General features: G+C 31.5%; 20 non-coding genes across 20 annotated transcripts; all 20 read left to right on the plus strand.

Annotated features, from left to right (window-relative positions):
• The first annotated feature begins 1,306 nt into the window (after positions 1-1,306).
• TRNAC-GCA (transfer RNA cysteine (anticodon GCA)) lies at positions 1,307-1,378 on the plus strand. Its single transcript has one exon. It is a non-coding gene; the product is annotated as a tRNA-Cys (tRNA).
• Positions 1,379-2,090: 712 nt separating this feature from the next.
• Positions 2,091-2,162, plus strand: TRNAC-GCA (transfer RNA cysteine (anticodon GCA)). The gene has a single exon. It is a non-coding gene; the product is annotated as a tRNA-Cys (tRNA).
• Positions 2,163-2,481: 319 nt separating this feature from the next.
• TRNAC-GCA (transfer RNA cysteine (anticodon GCA)) lies at positions 2,482-2,553 on the plus strand. Its single transcript has one exon. It is a non-coding gene; the product is annotated as a tRNA-Cys (tRNA).
• A 1,103-nt stretch (positions 2,554-3,656) lies between these two features.
• TRNAC-GCA (transfer RNA cysteine (anticodon GCA)) lies at positions 3,657-3,728 on the plus strand. Its single transcript has one exon. It is a non-coding gene; the product is annotated as a tRNA-Cys (tRNA).
• A 712-nt stretch (positions 3,729-4,440) lies between these two features.
• TRNAC-GCA (transfer RNA cysteine (anticodon GCA)) lies at positions 4,441-4,512 on the plus strand. The gene has a single exon. It is a non-coding gene; the product is annotated as a tRNA-Cys (tRNA).
• A 320-nt stretch (positions 4,513-4,832) lies between these two features.
• On the plus strand, positions 4,833-4,904 carry TRNAC-GCA (transfer RNA cysteine (anticodon GCA)). Its single transcript has one exon. It is a non-coding gene; the product is annotated as a tRNA-Cys (tRNA).
• A 1,104-nt stretch (positions 4,905-6,008) lies between these two features.
• On the plus strand, positions 6,009-6,080 carry TRNAC-GCA (transfer RNA cysteine (anticodon GCA)). The gene has a single exon. It is a non-coding gene; the product is annotated as a tRNA-Cys (tRNA).
• A 1,104-nt stretch (positions 6,081-7,184) lies between these two features.
• TRNAC-GCA (transfer RNA cysteine (anticodon GCA)) lies at positions 7,185-7,256 on the plus strand. The gene has a single exon. It is a non-coding gene; the product is annotated as a tRNA-Cys (tRNA).
• A 1,104-nt stretch (positions 7,257-8,360) lies between these two features.
• Positions 8,361-8,432, plus strand: TRNAC-GCA (transfer RNA cysteine (anticodon GCA)). Its single transcript has one exon. It is a non-coding gene; the product is annotated as a tRNA-Cys (tRNA).
• Positions 8,433-8,714: 282 nt separating this feature from the next.
• Positions 8,715-8,786, plus strand: TRNAC-GCA (transfer RNA cysteine (anticodon GCA)). Its single transcript has one exon. It is a non-coding gene; the product is annotated as a tRNA-Cys (tRNA).
• A 320-nt stretch (positions 8,787-9,106) lies between these two features.
• Positions 9,107-9,178, plus strand: TRNAG-GCC (transfer RNA glycine (anticodon GCC)). Its single transcript has one exon. It is a non-coding gene; the product is annotated as a tRNA-Gly (tRNA).
• A 320-nt stretch (positions 9,179-9,498) lies between these two features.
• On the plus strand, positions 9,499-9,570 carry TRNAC-GCA (transfer RNA cysteine (anticodon GCA)). The gene has a single exon. It is a non-coding gene; the product is annotated as a tRNA-Cys (tRNA).
• Positions 9,571-9,889: 319 nt separating this feature from the next.
• Positions 9,890-9,961, plus strand: TRNAC-GCA (transfer RNA cysteine (anticodon GCA)). Its single transcript has one exon. It is a non-coding gene; the product is annotated as a tRNA-Cys (tRNA).
• Positions 9,962-10,281: 320 nt separating this feature from the next.
• TRNAC-GCA (transfer RNA cysteine (anticodon GCA)) lies at positions 10,282-10,353 on the plus strand. Its single transcript has one exon. It is a non-coding gene; the product is annotated as a tRNA-Cys (tRNA).
• A 320-nt stretch (positions 10,354-10,673) lies between these two features.
• Positions 10,674-10,745, plus strand: TRNAC-GCA (transfer RNA cysteine (anticodon GCA)). Its single transcript has one exon. It is a non-coding gene; the product is annotated as a tRNA-Cys (tRNA).
• Positions 10,746-11,457: 712 nt separating this feature from the next.
• Positions 11,458-11,529, plus strand: TRNAC-GCA (transfer RNA cysteine (anticodon GCA)). Its single transcript has one exon. It is a non-coding gene; the product is annotated as a tRNA-Cys (tRNA).
• Positions 11,530-11,849: 320 nt separating this feature from the next.
• Positions 11,850-11,921, plus strand: TRNAC-GCA (transfer RNA cysteine (anticodon GCA)). The gene has a single exon. It is a non-coding gene; the product is annotated as a tRNA-Cys (tRNA).
• Positions 11,922-12,241: 320 nt separating this feature from the next.
• Positions 12,242-12,313, plus strand: TRNAC-GCA (transfer RNA cysteine (anticodon GCA)). The gene has a single exon. It is a non-coding gene; the product is annotated as a tRNA-Cys (tRNA).
• Positions 12,314-12,633: 320 nt separating this feature from the next.
• On the plus strand, positions 12,634-12,705 carry TRNAC-GCA (transfer RNA cysteine (anticodon GCA)). Its single transcript has one exon. It is a non-coding gene; the product is annotated as a tRNA-Cys (tRNA).
• A 712-nt stretch (positions 12,706-13,417) lies between these two features.
• TRNAC-GCA (transfer RNA cysteine (anticodon GCA)) lies at positions 13,418-13,489 on the plus strand. The gene has a single exon. It is a non-coding gene; the product is annotated as a tRNA-Cys (tRNA).
• The last annotated feature ends 640 nt before the right edge of the window (positions 13,490-14,129 follow it).

Consider the following 14,129-nt stretch of genomic DNA (forward strand, 5'->3'; position numbering starts at 1 on the left):
TTTTTTGGAATATTGTGTCTGAGAAATAATCTTTCAATTGATGTAACTCAAATCCATGTTTTCAAACAAGAGAACATGAAAATGTGCATTTGTCTATAATTTAAAGTTTTTTGGACAAAAATTCTTTGACGTACATTGGGGGTATAGCTCATTGGTAGAGCATTTGACTGCAGATCAAGAGGTCCTTGGTTCAACTCCAAGTGCCCCCTTGTACCATTTATTTTCAAGTCTTACACATAATACATCATTCACTATTTGAAGGATCATAAAATTACGAAATTACATTGCTTGACATGTCCAGTTACTTGAAATATTGAAGGTGTTTTTAAATTAGTTATTATACTTGTTTACATCAATTCTCAGTCCTCTAACATGTAAGTTTAAATTTTTTTGGAATATTGTGTCTGAGAAATAATCTTTCAATTGATGTAACTCAAATCCATGTTTTCAAACAAGAGAACATGAAAATGTGCATTTGTCTATAATTTAAAGTTTTTTGGACAAAAATTCTTTGACGTACATTGGGGGTATAGCTCAGTGGTAGAGCATTTGACTGCAGATCAAGAGGTCTTTGGTTCAACTCCGAGTGCCCCCTTGTACCATACATCTTCATTTTCAAGTCTTACACACAATACATCATTCACTATTTGAAGGATCATAAAATTACGAAATTACATTGCTTGACATGTCCAGTTACTTGAAATATTGAAGGTTTTTTTAATTAGTTATTAAACTTGTTTACATCAATTCTCAGTCCTCTAACATGTAAGTTTGAATTTTTTTGGAATATTGTGTCTGAGAAATAGTCTTTCAATTGATGTAACTCAAATCCATGTTTTCAAACAAGAGAACATGAAAATGTGCATTTGTCTATAATTTAAAAGATTTTGGACAAAATTTCTTTGACATACACTGGGGGTATAGCTCAGTGGTAGAGAATTTGACTGCAGATCAAGAGGTCCTTGGTTCAACTCCGAGTGCCCGCTTGTACCATACATTTTCATTTTCAAGTCTTACACACAATACATCATTCACTATTTGAAGGATCATAAAATTATGAAATTACATTGCTTGACATGTCCAGTTACTTGAAATATTGAAGGTGTTTTTAAATTAGTCATTATACTTGTTTACATCAATTCTCAGTCCTCTAACATGTAAGTTTGAATTTTTTTTGAATATTGTGTCTGAGAAATAATCTTTCAATTGATGTAACTCAAATCCATGTTTTCAAACAAGAGAACATGAAAATGTGCATTTGTCTATAATTTAAAAGATTTTGTACAAAAATTATTTGACGTACATTGGGGGTATAGCTCAGTGGTAGAGCATTTGACTGCAGATCAAGAGGTCCTTGGTTCAACTCCGAGTGCCCCCTTGTACCATACATCTTCATTTTCAATTCTTATACACAATACATCATTCACGATTTGAAGGATCATAAAATTACGAAATTACATTGCTTGACATGTCCAGTTACTTGAAATATTGAAGGTGTTTTTAAATTAGTTATTATACTTGTTTACATCAGTTCTCAGTCCTCTAACATGTAAGTTTGAATTTTTTTGGAATATTGTGTCTGAGAAATAATCTTTCAATTGATGTAACTCAAATCCATGTTTTCAAACAAGAGAACATGAAAATGTGCATTTGTCTATAATTTAAAGTTTTTTGGACAAAAATTCTTTGACGTACATTGGGGGTATAGCTCATTGGTAGAGCATTTGACTGCAGATCAAGAGGTCCTTGGTTCAACTCCTAGTGACCCCTTGTTCCAAACATGTTCTTTTTCAAGTCTTATACACAATACATCATTCACTATTTGAAGGATCATAAAATTACGAAATTACATTGCTTGACATGTCCAGTTACTTGAAAAATTGAAGTTGTTTTTAAATTAGTTATAATACTTGTTTACATCAATTCTCAGTCCTCTAACATGTAAGTTTGAATTTTTTTTGAATATTGTGTCTGAGAAATAATCTTTCAATTGATGTAACTCAAATCCATGTTTTCAAACAAGAGAACATGAAAATGTGCATTTGTCTATAATTTAAAAGATTTTGGACAAAAATTCTTTAATGTACGTGGGGGGTATAGCTCAGTGGTAGAGCATTTGACTGCAGATCAAGAGGTCCTTGGTTCAACTCCGAGTGCCCCCTTGTACCATACATCTTCATTTTCAAGTCTTACACACAATACATCATTCACTATTTGAAGGATCATAAAATTACGAAATTACATTGCTTGACATGTCCAGTTACTTGAAATATTGAAGGTGTTTTAAATTAGTTATTATACTTGTTTACATCAATTCTCAGTCCTGTAACATGTAAGTTTGAAATTTTTTTGAATATTGTGTCTGAGAAATAATCTTTCAATTGATGTAACTCAAATCCATGTTTTCAAACAAGAGAACATGAAAATGTGCATTTGTCTATAATTTAAAAGATTTTGGACAAAAATTCTTTGACGTACATTGGGGGTATAGCTCAGTGGTAGAGCATTTGACTGCAGATCAAGAGGTCCTTGGTTCAACTCCGAGTGCCCCCTTGTTCCAAACATGTTCTTTTTCAAGTCTTATACACAATACATCATTCACTATTTGAAGGATCATAAAATTACGAAATTACATTGCTTGACATGTCCAGTTACTTGAAATATTGAAGGTGTTTTTAAATTAGTTATTATACTTGTTTACATCAATTCTCAGTCCTCTAACATGTAAGTTTGAATTTTTTTGGAATATTGTGTCTGAGAAATAATCTTTCAATTGATGTAACTCAAATCCATGTTTTCAAACAAGAGAACATGAAAATGTGCATTTGTCTATAATTTAAAGTTTTTTGGACAAAAATTCTTTAATGTACATTGGGGGTATAGCTCAGTGGTAGAGCATTTGACTGCAGATCAAGAGGTCCTTGGTTCAACTCCTTGTGACCCCTTGTTCCAAACATGTTCTTTTTCAAGTCTTATACACAATACATCATTCACTATTTGAAGGATCATAAAATTACGAAATTACATTGCTTGACATGTCCAGTTACTTGAAAAATTGAAGGTGTTTTTAAATTAGTTATTATACTTGTTTACATCAATTCTCAGTCCTGTAACATGTAAGTTTGAAATTTTTTTGAATATTGTGTCTGAGAAATAATCTTTCAATTGATGTAACTCAAATCCATGTTTTCAAACAAGAGAACATGAAAATGTGCATTTGTCTATAATTTAAAAGATTTTGGACAAAAATTCTTTAATGTACATTGGGGGTATAGCTCAGTGGTAGAGCATTTGATTGCAGATCAAGAGTTCCTTGGTTCAACTCCAAGTGCCCCCTTGTTCCAAACATGTTCTTTTTCAAGTCTTATACACAATACATCATTCACTATTTAAAGGATCATAAAATTACGAAATTACATTGCTTGACTGTCCAGTTACTTGAAATATTGAAGGTGTTTTTAAATTAGTTATTATACTTGTTTACATCAGTTCTTAGTCCTCTAACATGTAAGTTTGAATTTTTTTGGAATATTGTGTCTGAGAAATAATCTTTCAATTGATGTAACTCAAATCCATGTTTTCAAACAAGAGAACATGAAAATGTGCATTTGTCTATAATTTAAAGTTTTTTGGACAAAAATTCTTTGACGTACATTGGGGGTATAGCTCAGTGGTAGAGCATTTGACTGCAGATCAAGAGGTCCTTGGTTCAACTCCAAGTGCCCCCTTGTTCCAAACATGTTCTTTTTCAAGTCTTATACACAATATATCATTCACTATTTGAAGGATCATAAAATTACGAAATTACATTGCTTGACATGTCCAGTTACTTGAAATATTGAAGGTGTTTTTAAATTAGTTATTATACTTGTTTACATGAATTCTTTGTCCTCTAACATGTAAGTTTGAATTTTTTTTGAATATTGTGTCTGAGAAATAATCTTTCAATTGATGTAACTCAAATCCATGTTTTCAAACAAGAGAACATGAAAATGTGCATTTGTCTATAATTTAAAAGATTTGGGACAAAAATTTTTTAATGTAAATTGGGGGTATAGCTCAGTGGTAGAGCATTTGACTGCAGATTAAGAGGTCCTTGATTCAACTCCGAGTGCCCCCTTGTACCATACATCTTCATTTTCAAGTCTTACACACAATACATCATTCACTATTTGAAGGATCATAAAATTACGAAATTACATTGCTTGACATGTCCAGTTACTTGAAATATAGAAGGTGTTTTTAATTTAATTATTATACTTGTTTACATCAATTCTTAGTCCTCTAACATGTAAGTTTGAATTTTTTTTGAATATTGTGTCTGAGAAATAATCTTTCAATTGATGTAACTCAAATCCATGTTTTCAAACAAGAGAACATGAAAATGTGCATTTGTCTATAATTTAAAAGATTTTGGACAAAAAATCTTTAATGTACATTGGGGGTATAGCTCAGTGGTAGAGCATTTGACTGCAAATCAAGAGGTCCTTGGTTCAACTCCGAGTGCCCCCTTGTACCATACATCTTCATTTTCAAGTCTTACACACAATACATCATTCACTATTTGAAGGATCATAAAATTACGAAATTACATTGCTTGACATGTCCAGTTACTTGAAATATTGAAGGTGTTTTTAAATTAGTTATTATACTAGTTTACATCAATTCTCAGTCCTCTAACATGTAAGTTTGAATTTTTTTGGAATATTGTGTCTGAGAAATAATCTTTCAATTGATGTAACTCAAATCCATGTTTTCAAACAAGAGAGCATGAAAATGTGCATTTGTCTATAATTTAAAGTTTTTTGGACAAAAATTCTTTGACGTACATTGGGGGTATAGCTCAGTGGTAGAGCATTTGACTGCAGATCAAGAGGTCCTTGGTTCAACTCCGAGTGCCCCCTTGTTCCAAACATGTTCTTTTTCAAGTCTTATACACAATATATCATTCACTATTTGAAGGATCATAAAATTACGAAATTACATTGCTTGACATGTCCAGTTACTTGAAATATAGAAGGTGTTTTTAATTTAGTTATTATACTTGTTTACATCAATTCTTAGTCCTCTAACATGTAAGTTTGAATTTTTTTGGAATATTGTGTCTGAGAAATAATCTTTCAATTGATGTAACTCAAATCCATGTTTTCAAACAAGAGAACATGAAAATGTGCATTTGTCTATAATTTAAAGTTTTTTAGACAGAAATTCTTTTTTACGTACGTTGTGGGTATAGCTCAGTGGTAGAGCATTTGACTGCAGATCAAGAGGTCCTTGGTTCAACTCCTAGTGACCCCTTGTTCCAAACATGTTCTTTTTCAAGTCTTATACACAATACATCATTCACTATTTGAAGGATCATAAAATTACGAAATTACATTGCTTGACATGTCCAGTTACTTGAAAAATTGAAGGTGTTTTTAAATTAGTTATAATACTTGTTTACATCAATTCTCAGTCCTCTAACATGTAAGTTTGAATTTTTTTTGAATATTGTGTCTGAGAAATAATCTTTCAATTGATGTAACTCAAATCCATGTTTTCAAACAAGAGAACATGAAAATGTGCATTTGTCTATAATTTAAAAGTTTTTGGACAAAAATTCTTTGACGTATATTGGGGGTATAGCTCAGTGGTAGAGCATTTGACTGCAGATCAAGAGGTCCTTGGTCAAACTCCGAGTGCCCCCTTGTACCATACATCTTTATTTTTAATTCTTATACACAATACATCATTCACTATTTGAAGGATCATAAAATTACGAAATTACATTGCTTGACATGTCCAGTTACTTGAAATATTGAAGGTTTTTTTAATTAGTTATTATACTTGTTTACATCAATTCTCAGTCCTCTAACATGTAAGTTTGAATTTTTTGGAATATTGTGTCTGAGAAATAATCTTTCAATTGATGTAACTCAAATCCATGTTTTCAAACAAGAGAACATGAAAATGTGCATTTGTCTATAATTTAAAAGATTTTGGACAAAAGTTCTTTAATGTACATTGGGGGTATAGCTCAGTGGTAGAGCATTTGACTGCAGATCAAGAGGTCCTTGGTTCAACTCCGAGTGCCCTCTTGTACCATACATTTTCATTTTCAAGTCTTACACACAATACATCATTCACTATTTGAAGGATCATAAAATTACGAAAATACATTGCTTGACATGTCCAGTTACTTGAAATATTGAAGGTGTTTTTAAATTAGTCATTATACTTGTTTACATCAATTCTCAGTCCTCTAACATGTAAGTTTGAATTTTTTTTGAATATTGTGTCTGAGAAATAATCTTTCAATTGATGTAACTCAAATCCATGTTTTCAAACAAGAGAACATGAAAATGTGCATTTGTCTATAATTTAAAAGATTTTGTACAAAAATTATTTGACGTACATTGGGGGTATAGCTCAGTGGTAGAGCATTTGACTGCAGATCAAGAGGTCCTTGGTTCAACTCTGAGTGCCCCCTTGTACCATACATCTTCATTTTCAATTCTTATACACAATACATCATTCACTATTTGAAGGATCATAAAATTACGAAATTACATTGCTTGACATGTCCAGTTACTTGAAATATTGAAGGTGTTTTTAAATTAGTTATTATACTTGTTTACATCAGTTCTCAGTCCTCTAACATGTAAGTTTGAATTTTTTTGGAATATTGTGTCTGAGAAATAATCTTTCAATTGATGTATCTCAAATCCATGTTTTCAAACAAGAGAGCATGAAAATGTGCATTTGTCTATAATTTAAAGTTTTTTGGACAAAAATTCTTTGACGTACATTGGTGGTATAGCTTAGTGGTAGAGCATTTGACTGCAGATCAAGAGGTCCTTGGTTCAACTCCGAGTGCCCCCTTGTTCCAAACATGTTCTTTTTCAAGTCTTATACACAATACATCATTCACTATTTGAAGGATCATAAAATTACGAAATTACATTGCTTGACATGTCCAGTTACTTGAAATATTGAAGGTGTTTTTAAATTAGTTATAATACTTGTTTACATCAATTCTCAGTCCTCTAACATGTAAGTTTGAATTTTTTTTGAATATTGTGTCTGAGAAATAATCTTTCAATTGATGTAACTCAAATCCATGTTTTCAAACAAGAGAACATGAAAATGTGCATTTGTCTATAATTTAAAAGATTTTGGACAAAAATTCTTTAATGGACATGGGGGGTATAGCTCAGTGGTAGAGCATTTGACTGCAGATCAAGAGGTCCTTGGTTCAACTCCGAGTGCCCCCTTGTTCCAAACATGTTCTTTTTCAAGTCTTATACACAATATATCATTCACTATTTGAAGGATCATAAAATTACGAAATTACATTGCTTGACATGTCCAGTTACTTGAAATATAGAAGGTGTTTTAAATTTAGTTATTATACTTGTTTACAGCAATTCTTAGTCCTCTAACATGTAAGTTTGAATTTCTTTGGAATATTGTGTCTGAGAAATAATCTTTCAATTGATGTAACTCAAATCCATGTTTTCAAACAAGAGAACATGAAAATGTGCATTTGTCTATAATTTAAAAGATTTTGGACAAAAATTCTTTAATGTACATTGGGGGTAAAGCTCAGTGGTATAGCATTTGACTGCAGATCAAGAGGTCCTTGGTTCAACTCCGAGTGCCCCCTTGTACCATACATCTTCATTTTCAAGTCTTACACACAATACATCATTCACTATTTGAAGGATCATAAAATTACGAAATTACATTGCTTGACATGTCCAGTTACTTGAAATATTGAAGGTGTTTTTAAATTAGTTATTATACTTGTTTACATCAGTTCTCAGTCCTCAAACATGTAAGTTTGAATTTTTTTGGAATATTTTGTCTGAGAAATAATCTTTCAATTGATGTAACTCAAATCCATGTTTTCAAACAAGAGAACATGAAAATGTGCATTTGTCTATAATTTAAAAGATTTTGGACAAAAATTCTTTAATGTACATTGGGGGTATAGCTCAGTGGTAGAGCATTTGACTGCAGATCAAGAGGTCCTTGGTTCAACTCTGAGTGCCCCCTTGTACCATACATCTTCATTTTCAAGTCTTACACACAATACATCATTCACTATTTGAAGGATCATAAAATTACGAAATTACATTGCTTGACATGTCCAGTTACTTGAAATATTGAAGGTGTTTTTAAATTAGTTATTATACTTGTATACATCAATTCTCAGTCCTGTAACATGTAAGTTTGAAATTTTTTTGAATATTGTGTCTGAGAAATAATCTTTCAATTGATGTAACTCAAATCCATGTTTTCAAACATGAGAACATGAAAATGTGCATTTGTCTATAATTTAAAAGATTTTGGACAAAAATTCTTTAATGTACATTGGGGGTATAGCTCAGTGGTAGAGCATTTGACTGCAGATCAAGAGGTCCTTGGTTCAACTCCGAGTGCCCCCTTGTTCCAAACATGTTCTTTTTCAAGTCTTATACACAATACATCATTCACTATTTGAAGGATCATAAAATTACGAAATTACATTGCTTGACATGTCCAGTTACTTGAAATATTGAATTCTCAGTCCTCTAACATGTAAGTTTAAATTTATTTTGAATATTGTGTCTGAGAAATAATCTTTCAATTGATGTAACTCAAATCCATGTTTTCAAACAAGAGAACATGAAAATGTGCATTTGTCTATAATTTAAAAGATTTTGGACAAAATTTATTTGACGTACATTGGGGGTATAGCTCAGTGGTAGAGCATTTGACTGCAGATCAAGAGGTCCTTGGTTCAACTCCGAGTGCCCCCTTGTTCCAAACATGTTCTTTTTCAAATCGTATACACAATACATCATTCACTATTTGAAGGATCATAAAATTACAAAATTACATTGCTTGACATGTCCAGTTACTTGAAATATTGAAGGTGTTTTTAAATTAGTTATTATACTTGTTTACATCAGTTCTCAGTCCTCTAACATGTAAGTTTGAATTTTTTTTGAATATTGTGTCTGAGAAATAATCTTTCAATTGATGTAACTCAAATCCATGTTTTCAAACAAGAGAACATGAAAATGTGCATTTGTCTATAATTTAAAGTTTTTTGGACAAAAATTCTTTGACGTACATTGGGGGTACAGCTCAGTGGTAGAGCATTTGACTGCCGATCAAGAGGTCCTTGGTTCAACTCCGAGTGCCCCTTTGTACCATACATCTTCATTTTCAAGTCTTACACACAATACATCATTCACTATTTGAAGGATCATAAAATTACGAAATTACATTGCTTGACATGTCCAGTTACTTGAAATATTGAAGGTGTTTTTAAATTAGTCATTATACTTGTTTACATCAATTCTCAGTCCTCTAACATTTAAGTTTGAATTTTTTTTGAATATTGTGTCTGAGAAATAATCTTTCAATTGATGTAACTCAAATCCATGTTTTCAAACAAGAGAACATGAAAATGTGCATTTGTCTATAATTTAAAGTTTTTTGGACAAAAATTCTTTGACGTACATTGGGGGTATAGCTCAGTGGTAGAGCATTTGACTGCAGATCAAGAGGTCCTTGGTTCAACTCCGAGTGCCCCCTTGTTCCAAACATGTTCTTTTTCAAGTCTTATACACAATACATCATTCACTATTTGAAGGATCATAAAATTACGAAATAACATTGCTTAACATGTCCAGTTACTTGAAATATTGAAGGTGTTTTTAAATTAGTTATTATACTTGTTTACATCAATTCTCAGTCCTGTAACATGTAAGTTTGAAATTTTTTTGAATATTGTGTCTGAGAAATAATCTTTCAATTGATGTAACTCAAATCCATGTTTCAACCAAGAGAACATGAAAATGTGCATTTGTCTATAATTTAAAAGATTTTGGACAAAAATTCTTTAATGTACATTGGGGGTATAGCTCAGTGGTAGAGCATTTGACTGCAGATCAAGAGGTCCTTGGTTCAACTCCGAGTGCCCCCTTGTACCATACATCTTCATTTTCAAGTCTTACACACAATACATCATTCACTATTTGAAGGATCATAAAATTACGAAATTACATTGCTTGACATGTCCAGTTACTTGAAATATTGAAGGTGTTTTTAATTTAGTTATTATACTTGTTTACATCAATTATTAGTCCTCTAACATGTAAGTTTGAATTTTTTTGGAATAATGTGTCTGAGTAATAATCTTTCAATTGATGTAACTCAAATCCATGTTTTCAAACAAGAGAACATGAAAATGTGCATTTGTCTATAATTTAAAAGATTTTGGACAAAAATTTTTTAATGTACATTGGGGGTATAGCTCAGTGGTAGAGCATTTGACTGCAAATCAAGAGGTCCTTGGTTCAACTCCGAGTGCCCCCTTGTTCCAAACATGTTCTTTTTCAAATCTTAGACACAATACATCATTCACTATTTGAAGGATCATAAAATTACGAAATTACATTGTTTGACATGTCCAGTTACTTGAAATATTGAAGGTGTTTTTAAATTAGTCATTATACTTGTTTACATCAATTCTCAGTCCTCTAACATGTAAGTTAGAATTTTTTTTGAATATTGTGTCTGAGAAATAATCTTTCAATTGATGTAACTCAAATCCATGTTTTCAAACAAGAGAACATGAAAATGTGCATTTGTCTATAATTTAAAGTTTTTTGGACAAAAATTCTTTGACGTACATTGGGGGTATAGCTCAGTGGTAGAGCATTTGACTGCAGATCAAGAGGTCCTTGGTTCAACTCCGAGTGCCCCCTTGTTCCAAACATGTTCTTTTTCAAGTCTTATACACAATACATCATTCACTATTTGAAGGATCATAAAATTACGAAATTACATTGCTTCACATGTCCAGTTACTTGAAATATTGAAGGTGTTTTTAAATTAGTTATTATACTTGTTTACATCAGTTCTCAGTCCTCTAACATGTAAGTTTGAATTTTTTTGGAATATTGTGTCTGAGAAATAATCTTTCAATTGATGTAACTCAAATCCATGTTTTCAAACAAGAGAACATGAAAATGTGCATTTGTCTATAATTTAAAGTTTTTTGGACAAAAATTCTTTGACGTACATTGGGGGTATAGCTCAGTGGTAGAGCATTTGACTGCAGATCAAGAGGTCCTTGGTTTAACTCCGAGTGCCCCCTTGTTCCAAACATGTTCTTTTTCAAGTCTTATACACAATACATCATTCACTATTTGAAGGATCATAAAATTACAAAATTACATTGCTTGACATGTCCAGTTACTTGAAATATTGAAGGTGTTTTTAAATTAGTCATTATACTTGTTTACATCAATTCTCAGTCCTCTAACATGTAAGTTTGAATTTTTTTTGAATATTGTGTCTGAGAAATAATCTTTCAATTGATGTAACTCAAATCCATGTTTTCAAACAAGTGAACATGAAAATGTGAATTTGTCTATAATTTAAAAGATTTTGGACAAAAATTATTTGACGTACATTGGGGGTATAGCTCAGTGGTAGAGCATTTGACTGCAGATCAAGAGGTCCTTGGTTCAACTCCAAGTGCCCCCTTGTACCATACATCTTCATTTTCAATTCTTATACACAATACATCATTCACTATTTGAAGGATCATAAAATTACGAAATTACATTGCTTGACATGTCCAGTTACTTGAAATATTGAAGGTGTTTTTAAATTAGTTATTATACTTGTTTACATCAGTTCTCAGTCCTCTAACATGTAAGTTTGAATTTTTTTGGAATATTGTGTCTGAAAAATAATCTTTCAATTGATGTAACTCAAATCCATGTTTTCAAACAAGAGAACATGAAAATGTGCATTTGTCTATAATTTAAAGTTTTTTGGACAAAAATTCTTTGACGTACATTGGGGGTATAGCTCAGTGGTAGAGCATTTGACTGCAGATCAAGAGGTCCTTGGTTCAACTCCGAGTGCCCCCTTGTTCCAAACATGTTCTTTTTCAAGTCTTATACACAATACATCATTCACTATTTGAAGGATCATAAAATTACGAAATTACATTGCTTGACATGTCCAGTTACTTGAAATATTGAAGGTGTTTTTAAATTAGTTATAATACTTGTTTACATCAATTCTCAGTCCTCTAACATGTAAGTTTGAATTTTTTTTGAATATTGTGTCTGAGAAATAATCTTTCAATTGATGTAACTCAAATCCATGTTTTCAAACAAGAGAACATGAAAATGTGCATTTGTCTATAATTTAAAAGATTTTGGACAAAAATTCTTTATTGTACATGGGGGGTATAGCTCAGTGGTAGAGCATTTGACTGCAGATCAAGAGGTCCTTGGTTCAACTCCGAGTGCCCCCTTGTTCCAAACATGTTCTTTTTCAAGTCTTATACACAATATATCATTCACTATTTGAAGGATCATAAAATTACGAAATTACATTGCTTGACATGTCCAGTAATTTGAAATATAGAAGGTGTTTTTAATTTAGTTATTATACTTGTTTACAGCAATTCTTAGTCCTCTAACATGTAAGTTTGAATTTCTTTGGAATATTGTGTCTGAGAAATAATCTTTCAATTGATGTAACTCAAATCCATGTTTCCAAACAAGAGAACATGAAAATGTGCATTTGTCTATAATTTAAAAGATTTTGGACAAAAATTCTTTAATGTACATTGGGGGTATAGCTCAGTGGTAGAGCATTTGACTGCAGATCAAGAGGTCCTTGGTTCAACTCCGAGTGCCCCCTTGTACCATACATCTTCATTTTCGAGTCTTACACACAATACATCATTCACTATTTGAAGGATCATAAAATTACGAAATTACATTGCTTGACATGTCCAGTTACTTGAAATATTGAAGGTGTTTTTAAATTAGTTATTATACTTGTTTACATCAGTTCTCAGTCCTCTAACATGTAAGTTTGAATTTTTTTGGAATATTTTGTCTGAGAAATAATCTTTCAATTGATGTAACTCAAATCCATGTTTTCAAACAAGAGAACATGAAAATGTGCATTTGTCTATAATTTAAAAGATTTTGGACAAAAATGCTTTAATGTATATTGGGGGTATAGCTCAGTGGTAGAGCATTTGACTGCAGATCAAGAGGTCCTTGGTTCAACTCTGAGTGCCCCCTTGTACCATACATCTTCATTTTCAAGTCTTACACACAATACATCATTCACTATTTGAAGGATCATAAAATTACGAAATTACATTGCTTGACATGTCCAGTTACTTGAAATATTGAAGGTGTTTTTAAATTAGTTATTATACTTGTTTACATCAATTCTCAGTCCTGTAACATGTAAGTTTGAAATTTTTTTGAATATTGTGTCTGAGAAATAATCTTTCAATTGATGTAACTCAAATCCATGTTTTCAAACAAGAGAACATGAAAATGTGCATTTGTCTATAATTTAAAAGATTTTGGACAAAAATTCTTTAATGTACATTGGGGGTATAGCTCAGTGGTAGAGCATTTGACTGCAGATCAAGAGGTCCTTGGTTCAACTCCGAGTGCCCCCTTGTTCCAAACATGTTCTTTTTCAAGTCTTATACACAATACATCATTCACTATTTGAAGGATCATAAAATTACGAAATTACATTGCTTGACATGTCCAGTTACTTGAAATATTGAAGGTGTTTTTAAATTAGTTATTATACTTGTTTACATCAGTTCTCAGTCCTCTAACATGTAAGTTTGAATTTTTTTTGAATATTGTGTCTGAGAAATAATCTTTCAATTGATGTAACTCAAATCCATGTTTTCAAACAAGAGAACATGAAAATGTGCATTTGTCTATAATTTAAAAGATTTTGGACAAAAATTCTTTAATGTACATTGGGGGTATAGCTCAGTGGTAGAGCATTTGACTGCAGATCAAGAGGTCCTTGGTTCAACTCTGAGTGCCCCCTTGTACCATACATCTTCATTTTCAAGTCTTACACACAATACATCATTCACTATTTGAAGGATCATAAAATTACGAAATTACATTGCTTGACATGTCCAGTTACTTGAAATATTGAAGGTGTTTTTAAATTAGTTATTATACTTGTTTACATCAATTCTCAGTCCTGTAACATGTAAGTTTGAAATTTTTTTGAATATTGTGTCTGAGAAATAATCTTTCAATTGATGTAACTCAAATCCATGTTTTCAA

The sequence above is a fragment of the Engystomops pustulosus genome, chromosome 1 (genome assembly GCF_040894005.1).
Source record: "Engystomops pustulosus chromosome 1, aEngPut4.maternal, whole genome shotgun sequence".
Taxonomy (NCBI): Eukaryota; Metazoa; Chordata; class Amphibia; order Anura; family Leptodactylidae; genus Engystomops; species Engystomops pustulosus.